The 13,336-nt window shown below is 41.3% G+C and overlaps 1 protein-coding gene across 4 annotated transcripts in view; it reads right to left on the bottom strand.

Annotated features, from left to right (window-relative positions):
- Positions 1-13,336, bottom strand: part of TRIQK (triple QxxK/R motif containing) — a 124,057-nt gene that overhangs the window by 37,066 nt on the left and 73,655 nt on the right. Inside the window, exon 5 of one of the 4 annotated variants that reach the window (XM_071554187.1) lies at positions 11,532-13,095. The exons of the other annotated variants lie outside the window; for them this stretch is intronic. The gene's annotated coding sequence lies outside the window, so the exon portion shown is untranslated. Of the gene's footprint in view, positions 1-11,531; positions 13,096-13,336 lie in introns of those variants that run through there. 4 annotated transcript variants of the gene reach the window in all.

Raw genomic sequence — 13,336 nt, 5'->3', positions numbered from 1 at the left:
CTACTTTTGACTGGTATATTGGTTTCTAAAACTGCATCACACATGTGTTAACACTGGGATCTTAGCTGTCAGAGTGCTAGTTACCACTTTTTATTATCCCAACAGCAATAATACAGACATTTCCACAAAGTTAAAATGGGGGAAGTCTCTTCTATCATCATAAGCATTTAAGAACTTGAACTAATCTTTTCTGATTTTGACAATAATTCTGATATCAACAATAAAATTTTCATGCATATAATGAGAAAGGAAAAAAACACCAAAAGAACCCATCAAAACCACTTTCTGAAATACCCACTGAAAAAGCTGGCAAATCACAAAGAATCTAAGGTGGAAAGATTAAAGGAAAGGAATTCACAGGTATTTGGCCAGGAGGCTAAGTCTAGAAGTACAAAGAATTATAAGGGTGATTAGTAAAATATGAATAAAGTAAATGGTGCCACTAACAAAAGTAGTGTATCCAGTCTTTTCAAGGCTGGAAGCTTGAATTATACTTCTCACTTCAAAATACTGTGCTAAACTAGAACATTAAAAATATTTCAAAACTCATAACTTGAGATTTTATGTAGCTTACCTGATATTTTTTTGTATCTACCCAGGAATACTCCCAGGCTTTACTAGTTTTGGTATAGGCTAGTGGATAAATTTTAATATTTTATTCTATTAGTGTTCTACTCCGTTTATGCTTATGTTTGCACACAGACTTGTGTTCAAAGATTTAAAAAGGTCTTCAGAGCAGTATATTTTACTTGAGTATTGAAATCAATGCTTTGCTCTCAGATCTCTGCAAGTACATTGGACCAAATTTTGGTCTCATTATCACCAATATGAATCTGGAGTAGTTCCACTACTCTCTGTAATGTTACTCCCAATACATGCTGATTTAACTGAGTTCACAAGCTGGTCCATTGACCTAAGTGGTGTCAGTGGGAATGTACTGTGAAGAAAATTTGATCTACTAAATTCAAATCCTCGAGGTGTTTTTCTAGCAGCCAAGTTGTTTAGAAAGAAAACACTGAACTTGAATGTTGACCCTCCATCCCAGCTGGATCTCCATGTAAACTGTGCTCCTGCTGTAGCCTTTTAAATAGATCAGCAATTTGCATTTTAAATAGATCAGCAATTTAAATTAGAGAAATGCCAGAATGTAGGTAATGTGAAGTGGGGAGAATTCAGCACTACCTGAAATTTCATCAGTGTTCAGCAGTGTAATTCTCCTTACATTTTCTGAGAGCAGGGACTGGATGGGCTGTAAGGATTCAGCTACTGCACATCTGCACCCAGGGAGAGCAGAGTTGGCTGTTACATAGAAGAATGAGTAAAGATGGACATAGCATCCCAGACTGTCACCAGACCTTGATTGGCCATATGTAGGAATAGGTACCCTTTTCAGAAGAATTTGTAACGGGAAGCTAGAACTCATTTTTTTTGCTTAGGAAGCCTTTTTCTGCCTGCAAAGTGTGTCTCTCTGGTATGCAGGACAGGTAACATTCGCAGACATGCACATGGCCTCCTCGGGCGGAGAGGGCGAGGGAGGACAGAGAGAAGATAAAACACCCTGGCAGACCACAGGAACTGCCTTTTCCTGAGGCCTGGTGCTGTCTTGCAGCACTGTCAAGTTTTGTAAGTTTTCAGCATCCTTGCCTCCAAAATGAACCTTTTTTGAATTTTTTCCCCTATTGTGGCATTTTGGGGGATACCCGCATGTATCTTACTTTACACCATAGCAGGTGGGCTCAGGCACAAAACTTACTGGGGAGAAATCTGCCAAGAAACACTTCAAAAAACTGTGGGAGACACAACCGTGTTCTGGCCCAGCATGATTTGCTTATACTTGTTCCACAAATATTCAGAGTGTGGGGAATGGAGTGTATGAAACAGGGATGCAACAAGACAATGGTTCTGCGCTCCAATTCGTGCTTCTTTAAATGCCAAAATGTTTCCAAGAACAGAAGGTGTTTGCTCCTGGGAGCTTTGGGATCTAAAATGGATGTGGATGTTTCAAGGTTAAGCTATAGTCACCTGTAGGTTTTTACATTGTATTCTTGAATATTAGTACCAAAGTATATGATCCAAATGTCACCAAAGATAAATTATTGGCAGTGACAGCAATCCATGAATTTAGGAAAGTGTAAATGGAAAGGCCAGTGTAAAACTGTATGTCTATGTGGTCTTTTCTCCTGAAGGCTCCAGCTCACATCAGTGTATGTCATACAGTGGCTTATCAGGCCTGGCAAGACAGGGATCTGTCCTTCTGCCTTCCCATGGAGCCACACATACAGCAACAGTCCCTTGTCCACGAGGACCCAACTCATGCTCTATACAACAAGCCTGTTGGATTACTTGTTAGAAGCAGACAGTTCTTCTGAATCAGTGGTGGGAAAACACACAACTGACATGGAGTGAGATTTTAATGAGATGTTTTGTTTATTTGCTGCTTTTTGCAGTGTTTCCTCATTTATTTGTCTCTCCCTTCACATATTTAACCATTGCTGCTGGGCACTGAAAGGATTTTGAACTACATTATTTCCACCTTTGACCCTCAGCACTGATCTTAATCTGAATGTGCCTGAAGATTTTGGAGTGATAAAATGCTGCTGCGGTTCTGAAGCCGGATCATTTTTCCCTCAAAGAAATGGTGAAGCCTCTGTACTTACGCTCATCTACATTCCTTGCTTCACATGCACAAAGAGTCTTTAATAGCTGCCACACATTAAAGGCATGTAATGCAGGCATGCACTCCTCGTCCCCACTATGCTATGTCTGTCTGTCCTTACCTGAAGGAATACCACTGCATTTTATCTGCCTGCCTCAAGCCCTGACACAGTGTAGAGCAGTGTCACACACTTCAGCGTCTGCCCTAAAAAAGCATCTGAAGCAATCACAACACAATTACTCTTAATCCCTCAAGCTCTGGTGTTTGTTCACCTCACACCAGGAGGAAGAATGGGGGCACTTCCTTGGGAAAAACAAGAACAACTGTGGAAGACCCTCTCAGGAGCAGCTCTGTCAACAAGGACATTTGCCTCATTGACAGCCCCATGCAGCCTGTCGGCTTGGCTGCTGCTCTCCACAAGAGAAATGGCAGCATTTCAGGCTGTTAAGGATCTGATTGATGGGTGTTGTCAGTCCCTACCTGTCAGCTCATTGCACTGACAGGACTGAGATCACCCCAGGGGAGACAGCCTTTCACAATACAGCCCACCCATCCTGTTCAGTGAGACCCTGATGTCCTGCCACAGCACTCCTGGCAGGTGGTAATCTACTTGGTGGGACTGGGGAAGGGCAAGCCAAGAGCTGGGAGCTGAGTTTTTCCTGGCAATGGCTGCGACATCTCTCTCAGAAATACTTGTAGACACTGGAGCAGGGCTGGGAGAGCAGCTGAGGCAGGCTGGCTGCTGCAGAGTGCTGGTTCAGCCCAGGGTTAGGATAGACCCTGATGCTGCAGCTGCAGCTGCGGGGACGTCAGTGGGAGAAACTTGTGGGATGCTGGCACGACTCCATGGCTTTGCATGTGCAACATTAAACACGTGCAGAAGGTTTGCAGAATATGCTCCCGAGCCCATGGGATGACAGAGGTGATATAGCCATTTACCCCTGCCTGGAGGAATCCCGCGCGGATGTGCGTGGCAGTGCTGGCACACATAGGTGTGAATTCCTCACTCCGCAGGAGAAAGGATCACTGCCGACTGTTCTCAGGTTTTGCATCAACCTACATAGAAGAGTCTGGTTAAAATAACAATTCACCCTAGGAACTAGGGATGTTTTTGTGTTTTGCTAGCAGAAGGTTTTAAGGCAGGTTTTCAACATTGCAGTTTAAAGAGCATCTTTTAATCCACAAGAATATAAAAAACCTTTCAGCCAGTGTTAACAGCGACAAAGCAATAACAAGAAAATCCATTCCCTTCTCTTCCCCACCCTCTAACCCCCAAGACCAGCAGTGGTTAACCTTTGTGCAGCTTGACCTGCCTCTCTCTGCACCTGGTTCAAGTCAGCACTAGGGCTTTCAGGCCAGGAAATCCGAGCAGGTTCATCCAAAGCCAAATGAGATCAGTGGAAAGATTCCCACTGGCTTCAGCGGAAGCTGCATCAAGCCCAGATTAATGGAGAGCCATCTTTCCTTCAAAACTTTTACTTGACAGTTCAGAGGCTGGCACTGTCCACGCATTAATACTTCTGGGGACTCGCTACAGTGCCTGCAAGGCGGGTCCTGATGTGACGGTTGGATCATTCCTTTCAGCTGATGCCTCAGATTAGACTGCGTCTCACAGCTTCCTTTCCCCTCCAAATCAAAGGCAGCGGCTGCAGCTGCACAGAGCAGCAAGTCTATTTAGTTTCTGTGGGCCAACAGTCACCAGCTGTAGAGGCTGCTGTGCTTTTCGCTGGATGGGAGCTTTTAATTCCAACAGACAATGTGTACAAATATTTCCCATATCAAAAATGTTCCATATCTTCCTAAGTTAATTAAATGCTAATTTTCTAATGAGGTGGCAACAATGGCAACAACCTGTTATCAGCATGCTAGCTAGTGCCCGTAACCAACCAATGAACACAGACCCTTGTGCTGTTATTAAACTGCATTCCTATATTAATTAATTACTTTTGCAGCTGTATTATTCTGAAGCTGGACACAAATATGGATAGTAATTAAATGAAAAAAACCATTTACATCATTTGGAGATTGCAGAGTTGCTTTGTGGTATTTATTATTTCGCAGTGTTGTTATAGAAACCCATTATGCTTTTTCATGTCCACTGCATGCTAGTTTAGCAAGAAACGGTGGAAGGAAAACTCAGGATAAAAATACTGTTTGTTGTGGTTTAACCCCAGCCAGCAATCAAAGTCCATGCAGTCACTTGCTAACTCCCCACTAGTGGGATGGGGGAGAGAATTGGAAGGGTAAATGCTAGAAAACCCGTGGGTTGAAATAAAGACGGTTTACCAGGGAAAGCAAAAGCTGCACACACAAGTAAATCAAATCAAAGCAAGGAATTAATTCACTTCTTCCCATGGTCAGGCAGGTGTTCAGCCAACTCCAGGAGAGCAGGGCCCCATCACATGTAACAGTCACTTGGGAAGACAAACAGCCCCACTCCAAATGTCCCCCGCTTCCTCCTTCTTCTCCTCACTTTATATAATGAGCATGATGTCATATAGTATGGAATGTCCCTTGGTCAGTTGGGGTCACCTGTCTTGGCTGTGTCCCTCCAGCCTCCCATGCACCCCCAATGTTCTTGTCAGCATGGCAGTGTGAAAAACAGAAAGGGCCTTGGTTCAGTGTAAGCACTGCTCCGCAATAACAATAACAAAAACATCTCTATTATCAACACTATTCAGCACAAATCCAAAACATGGCCCCATACTAGCCACTGTGAAGAAAATTACTCCAGCCAAAACCAGCACGTTGTTCAATATACACCAAGCATAAGTTAAGGTTTAAAAGTTTCTTGAGTTGTGTAATAAGTCCACATGGAAGGGTGGCCATAGATCTTGTCATGGCTTTGTACTCAGAAAAGGACCTAGCTAGGTGTTTAAACCCTGACAGAGGTGGAATTTATGTGCTTACATCCAGAACAGAGACTCTGTTGTCTGCTTCAGGAGGTTTCCAAACTCTGAGTTTAGCTGCCAGTACAAAAGGTTCCCACACAACTTGAATTCTGTTCATACCCAAGAGCTCTTCAGTCTTAAGAAACATCAAGTTTTCCAACATTCAGTTCAGACACCAGCTTAGTTGGGACACAAAAATATATTCCTCTGTTTATTTTCCCCCAGGGCTGGTTTGAACACTTTGAAAATTCCTACCAATTGGATTTTTCACAAAACACAATGGCAGCTATCTATTTCTTTTGAGATATGGTTGCTGGAGTCCTCCTCTTGTCTAAGCTACTACAGTATTTGAATGGGGTATGAGAGATACAGCTCAACGTCTCACTGTCCAGTCAGAGCTTATTCCTCCTTTGATATACTCTAGTCAGGAGACTTCATCTCCCTGGAAGTTGGTGTGAGATCTCATCCCTTTTCACAGAAAAGGAACAGTAATTTCAATGAGGACTGTGATTTAGAGATGACAGCTACTCCGCCTTTGACAGAGGTGGCGCCTACTACCATCAAGAGAGCATTCAGATGGTTGGGAAAGGAACAAGTCTTCTTGATGGCACTGAAACTGAAAAGCCTGTTAAAAGGCCATTCCAAAATGGGGAAGGGCATAGAATTTCAGACAGGCTCCTGACTTCTACATTTCCACGTCCTGTGATCAAGCATGCTCCACCCTCTGGCACCTCCATGTGCTGTTCATGGACCCTGGGCACCCAGTTAAAGATCAGGGACTGACAAAATGCATACACCAGTAGTAGAGTGTTGTGACAGGTTAAACCTTCGTTGGTCTTGAATCCTCTTAAATCCTGGGATCTGTATTTGGGAACCTCTAAATATTTTTCTGACAATGGCCAGCAAGTTTCAAAGGTGCAAAGGAAAGATTTTTCCGTCATTGGAGAACAAACTATATTTACAGTGACACAGATTTTATTAGGAAATAACTGTATGCACTACATTTAGATAATCAGGTAATTCATTTCCAAATAGAACATTTTATACCCATTCTTTTAATGATACGAATCTCATCTCCATGAGCAACTGGTGAGATGCACCTGTAAACCATTTCTCTGAGTGCTACACACAGTCAGTGTACCAATGTCCTACAAAGGAATAATAAAGTCTGACAGGAAAATGAAGACATAATGTGAAATTCATATTCAAATCTGCTTAAAACAACCTGTTTACTGAATACAGACAAATACCTCTGAACTGTTTTCATTACATTTACTACCACCTGAGTTACGGCAAAAAATACAAGGCTGATAGTAAACTATGAGTCTATTGACATTAAGCAATAGGTAGACAAACACCTCTGCTGTATTCCTGTGTCCTTCTTTCTATTCTTAATGGATACATAAATTCTTATTATTCACTTCTATTAGTTGATGACAATGTTCATAATAATAATAATGATGATAATAGTAAAATAATCTACATTTAAATAGCATGTTTCCCTGAAATAATTCCACAAACTGTGCAAAATGATGCAGTGGGATCATTTCACCCAGTTATTGAAATGCAGCCACCTCTGGAATGAATCACATCCTCTGCTTAAACACAGGTAATGCCAGTCCTGTATGATCGATTAGGATCAGGAGAAGTACTATAACTAAGTAATAATGAAAGGGAAATTATTTGAAATCAGGTTTGTAGGAAAAACACAGCTAAAACCCCTTTGCTTTGGAGAAAAGTCCTACAGGGTGTTTGTAATTATTAGGTTTTTGAGTTTTGCCTCATCCTAATCGCAAAATCTTAAGCTGTGCAGCACTCCCAACACCATACTGGAGGATGAAAAAACCTGGCTGTGATGTACTAGCACTGCAGCTTCCCAATAACTGTGAAACACATCCTGAGAAGATTTTAGGATGAAGCCTGTTGGCATCATGCAGTGAGTGAAGTGAACCACTTTTTAAGATGCTTATTTTCATCCCAATATATTGCTTTCATCTTAATGATATATCCTGAATTTTGGATTATTCAGGATAGTGTATTTGATTAAAAATACTTAAAAGTATTTAAATTATTAATTATTTAATAATTAAGTGATTTAATAATTAAAATAAGTATTTTAATCCATGACTGACTAATGTATACTATTCAATTTATTTTTTGGAAATAACAGTCTAGGTTTATTCTATTCCTTATATTTTCAATTCAGCACTATTTAGAAGTTGTAATTTTGTCATACTGGCTTGCTGCAGAATATAGTGAGTGCAAAACACCTTATTTAATGCAGCCCAAGAAAACACACATGCATGTGGGAGGCAGGAAGTGATGCAGTCCCTTGAAGTTCTGCTAAAATCTCAGTGGTAGTTAGAGATACAGTGAAAAACATTGAGAAAAAAACCAAATCACAAGTCATAAACAAAAAGGATATAATTATGCCAGAGAAAACGTACAACATTCATAGCACTAGTGATAGGAGAAGAGGTAATGGCTTTAAACTGAAAAAGGGTATGTTTTGATAACAGGAAGAAATTCTTTATTGTGAGGGTGCTGAGGCACTGGAACAGGTTGCCCAGAGAGCTTGTGGATGCCCCATTCCCAGAAATGTTCAAGGCCAGGTTGGATGGGGCTTGGAAAAATAGCACTGCAGGTGGGTTGGAACTAGATGATCTTTAAGGTCTCTTCCAACCAAAACCATTCTATGATTAGATGCATGTGACCACCAAGCCTTGCTCAATGCAACATTCATGCATAATCATGTGTATTCACTCTCCATAGAGGCAACAAATAAGGGCTAGCCTGGGAGCAGCTGGAGACAAGTCCTTCAGACTTCATGGGCCCACACATCTGAGCACACTCATAAGTAAATTCAGTATTGCCATGGCTTGAAGTGAGTCAGTGTGTTACCGGACAGGTTGTTGCAGGTCACCTGTGATCCCATTGTGGACAGGGAGCAGACATCCTGGAGGGCAACATCCCTTCAGCGGCATTTTCACACATCTGCAACTCCAGACTGCCTTCTCCTCTCCAGAGACTTCTGGAGTGGACAGCTGTTTACTGTACATTCAGGATCGGCTGAGAATCAACCCTAAACCAAACCAATCTCTGAAATCCTTTTATTTCTGTCTGGAGGTGGATTTAAACACCAGCCTCCTGACAACTTATTGTATATAGGCTCTTGTCCCCTGTGGCTTCTGCTCATGTGCATTCCTGGCTTTCTTTTGCCTCCAGGGTATTGCTTGCTCAGGTCTACTGCAGAGAGACCTGTCAATACTAAAACTGCTTGGAAGGCTGATGCAGCAGCTGGGAGCACATCAGCTGCACTGGCTCTGCAGAAACTCCAAACTCCCAGAGCAGGCAACACCACTGGGAGAAACGCATCACGAGGGTATAACCACAAACAGACTCCAAAACAAGCTGCCCTGCCAGAAACACTGCACCCACCTCCATGAGCTAAGGCGATCTGCACCAGCTGCACTGAATCAAGCCACTATCATGTGGGCTTTTTTATTTCTTTAATGCAGCTGCCATATATTCAAAATACAAGTCTTTAGGAATATAACAGTATTAGTCAAATAAACTTGTTTTTCAGAGTGATGAAAGCCAGTGATACAATTCTCAAATAGTGGGTGCTGGTGGGTGGGAGTAACTATGCAGTTTTTCAAGCTCTTTTCTCCTGTGTGAGTAAAATTTTCATTCTTGTAGAGGCCTTCTGCATAATTGCTGTGAAGGGTCACACAAGGTTTGTTTTTCCCAAGCTCCCAAGCAGAATGAGCAGGCCAGATTCTTGGGATTTGGGTGGAGAGGCAGTGGCCTCTTTGGGCCATGGCACTGCTGTGGATTTGAGGTCTGGAAGAAGGTGCTGCTCTGCTTGCTCATTGCTGTCCTCATTTTAGTGCCATCTATTCAGCCTTCCACATCACTGATTATTCCTCCACTGGGCATAGATGGCCCAGAGCTTTTTTCACTGTGCTTTCTAAAGAGGAACAACAGTGTCTTTCCCAGAGTACTTTATCCCACTTCCACCTACAAGGACAGCTGTGATGTCTGCCTCTAAATAATTAAGACTAGCATAAAGTAGAGATTTTACAGAATACCCTCTTTTTCCTCTTCATTAGCCTGCCAACTTCATGTCTCTTAGCCCATACTAAGGTCAAGGAACACCTTCTGAGAGGAGCAACTTAATACAAAATCTCTTACACACGTGACAGTCTCTGTATTCCTCAAGACTTTTGAAACAAAGGAGAACTTGACAGAGTGTGAATATGTTACTGGTGGAGTCTGTTTTTGATATTTGGCTGTGAGGCATGTAATACTGGGGTATCTATATAAGTTACAATTTAATGAACTGAGAGCTTTACTTCTACAATTTTCTAAACTGCTGCAGTTAGGTATCCTGGTGTTTTGTAATCCTGTTTTACTTAATTAAAGTATTCTCGTTGGCTGGGTGGAAAGATGTGTTACCCTGTTACTAGCATATGATGAAAGGAGACATCATTAGTGTACATGACTCCTTCCTCAGACCCCACCAGAGCTAGGGCATCTGTAGTTCCTGTGGAACAGAATTAACATATGTCTTATTGAAACAGCTTTTTTGTTTTTTTTTTCTCTCATATCCAGCTGCATCAATTTCCTCATTTTAAGAATTAAACTGTCTAGTTATCTGTAATGTGCTTAGATTTTTATGAAGCTTTGCAAATGAACCTTTGTTGTTAGGCTAAGGAAGGTTTATTTTAGCACTTGTAGTTTCTATAATACTGAGTTACTAATGAATTGAATAACTTTTCATCATCCTTAGCATGAGACACAATTCTCATGATCTTGACTCTTACCCCTGAAAAGATTGCACTGGAGTCCTCTCATAAGTGTTCTTGGGTTTGTGCCATTAGAGAAGGGAGTCCATAAGAAGCAACATCTGGAAGAACATCTGCATCAAGTCCCTGCTGACATCCTGAGGTCTGTCTGCCCAGGCTCACTCCTCCCTTAGTACAGTGCTTGACATATCTAGTACCCCACTGCCAGACAACCTCAGCAAATACTTCTCTCTCAAAGGGAGGCTGTGTCAGTTTTTCAGAGTTTCAACTTGTGTTATCTCGTTGCTAAGCTGACGGAAGAGTACACAGACTCTTTTCAAACAGCTTACAGCTCTCTGGAAGGAATTTGCCGAAGAGCCTTGATTTGAGCCAGCTGGAAGGCCTGATCTAGGTGCAAAGATCAAACACAGCCTTCTCCAGACCAAGGACCCTGAAGTTTTAATTCTTTACAAAGGACAGAAAAACTAAGATGGTAACTGAGATAAATGTTGATGAGTGAACGTGACAAGTCTGTTCTTCAAGGCTTTGCAAGGAAGCAGCAAGGAAGTGATGAAGGTCCCCAGGCCAGCTCCATAGTTGGCTGCTAGGCTGAAAGTAAGTTGTAATTTTTTTCTGTTATTCTACATCACTTTGAGTTATACATTATTGTACATACCCTCTGGTAGACCCTTTCAAAGCAACTGAATAACTCAACGTTTAACAAAGATGCTTTAATTTTCTTGTTTAAGTTCTGGGAAATACAAGATCATTTTTCATTTTGAGTTGGCAATGACAATCCCCAAACTAGCGGTGGAATAGCAGGAATACTAGCTTTCTGGAAACTGTTCTAAAGATCTGTACTGTAAGGAATTGTGGATCAATGAAAACTTCCTTTCTATATTTGTATTATCTTCTAAATTGAACATGTTTTATGCCTATGCACAACTTCTGTGCTGCAGAAATGATTTTTGTGTCCAAATGCCTTGGTTCATGGGGAACACTTCTTTCTTCTGTCAGTGAAGACATATAAAATAGAATTTATCTTCTTCTCTAGATAGGAATTAATTTAGTAAGAGACATGTCTTCTGTGTATAGGAGAATAATACAGTGTAGAAGAAACACTTGCCACTGTGGGTTTGAGGGTGCCACAATCACAAGCAAAGTAGGTTGTCTCAGATGTGTTGCCTCTCCATCACACTATAACTCTGACATAGCCCAGTCACAGCAGCATGTACATGAGAGGTTGAATAATGCATAAGAACAATCTCCTGAACATTTATTTAACTCCTTGCATTTGTCCTTCAGGCATTCCCACTCCATCATGATACCAACTTAAAAGTTTCCTTATACAGAAGTAGAACTTGTAGACAAGGAAAAATTTCAAAATTATTGCTCTTTTTATAACCATACATTTCATACATTTCTGTGGAAAATTTACCAAATTTCAGCATCATAGTCTTTGGAAAAAGCGATATGTATTATGAGAATTCCAATTTTGAGGTAACCCTTAACCCAGGAGATGCAATTATCATTTTGTGACATTTCAGTTGAGAAGCTGCATTGGACCAAACATACCACCCACAAACAAAAGCCACTTTTGTATTAATTAAAAGCAGCTGATGATCATTTTATTAAAAAAAATTAAAAATCAGACATATTCTCATGTCACACAATCATTCTTATAACTTATTTTACTGTGAACTCACATGCATTCATCCATAAGGGCAAGGACTGTCAAATATAATTCACAAGAACAGGTTGCTCTTCAAAATAAAAATCTATATAGTGCACTGGGAAGATGTCCCCCCCATACACTGCCTAATTAAAGTGATTTGTTGCTTTGGTAATGATCTGAAGAAGTCACTCTACTCTCTTTTCTGTTTAGCAGTGGAGATAGAGTGGAACAAAGGTAATGTACAGCCTGAGAAAAACAGCTCAAGAAAGGCTATGATTAATGAACAGATAAACACAAATATGGTCACATGCTTTTTAAGAATGAACAGCTCTTTAGGGCAGCAAAACTCCATGACACTGTTGTTAAAACAGCCATGCTTTAATTACACAGGCATAGCACCTTAGCTCATCTTTTAAATGAGAAAGAAGAAAGTAATCAAAACAGAAGTAGGCAAAACCCCGACCTTCACCATGCTTGCTGCTCCAAAGGTTCCTCAGGCAGGAAAGGCTAAATTAAGCTGCCCTGAATTCAGAATTTGCTGTCCTTGCCAAACCAGAGCAAGTCTTACGGTATTACACAGTAGTACCTACTTGAGGCCTCTTCAGTTTCAGCCATGCAAAAGCAGGGGAGACAGCAGGTCACTCCCCAGCCCCTTCTTGCAAAAGGATAATGTAGTAGGCATGATACTACCAAAAAGAAGTAGGCATGAGTGTGGCCTTTGACTGGAAAGGAGCCGCACAGACATTAAGGGAAACAACTACAAAAAAACGAGTTTCAAAAGGACAGCAATATTTCTGGTACCTCCCTGAGAACCTAATAAATAAAAAGGCTGAACGTCTCAGCTGCTATTTATTTGTTGTAACAAATCAGGCACCGGTGATGATAGGGAACTCACAGTTAAGCTCTGCTCTGTTCTTTTTGTAGCCACTCCAAAGCAGTCCAGGAGTGCAGTCCTACTCTCAACACCAGTAGTTCCCCACAGAGCAGGAGTGATGCTTCAGGAGTGCAGAATCAGCAAAAGGCCTCCCCTGCCATTTCCCTCCATGTCCCTCCTCTTTGCTGATAGTATGAGAGAAGAAGGTGCCTCTAGAGAAATGCAGACATTGTCACTATCAGTACATTTATATTTAACTCTAACAGACACACAAAGCTATTCTAGCTTGGAATAATGTGACTTTTTTTATACATGAAGGCAGCAGCAATTAGCCTGACTTATGCTTTGTGTAAATCCTCCAAATCCTGTTTATTTCTTACTTAAATAAATGAACCATTGATCCAAAGAAAAGCTGCTTTGCTCCAGACAACTTTATCTCCTCCTCGCCCTTTT

This window comes from Pithys albifrons, chromosome 4 (genome assembly GCF_047495875.1).
Source record: "Pithys albifrons albifrons isolate INPA30051 chromosome 4, PitAlb_v1, whole genome shotgun sequence".
NCBI lineage: Eukaryota > Metazoa > Chordata > Aves > Passeriformes > Thamnophilidae > Pithys > Pithys albifrons.
Note: the sequence above shows the minus strand (reverse complement) of the source record. Positions and strands in the feature narration are given on the sequence as shown.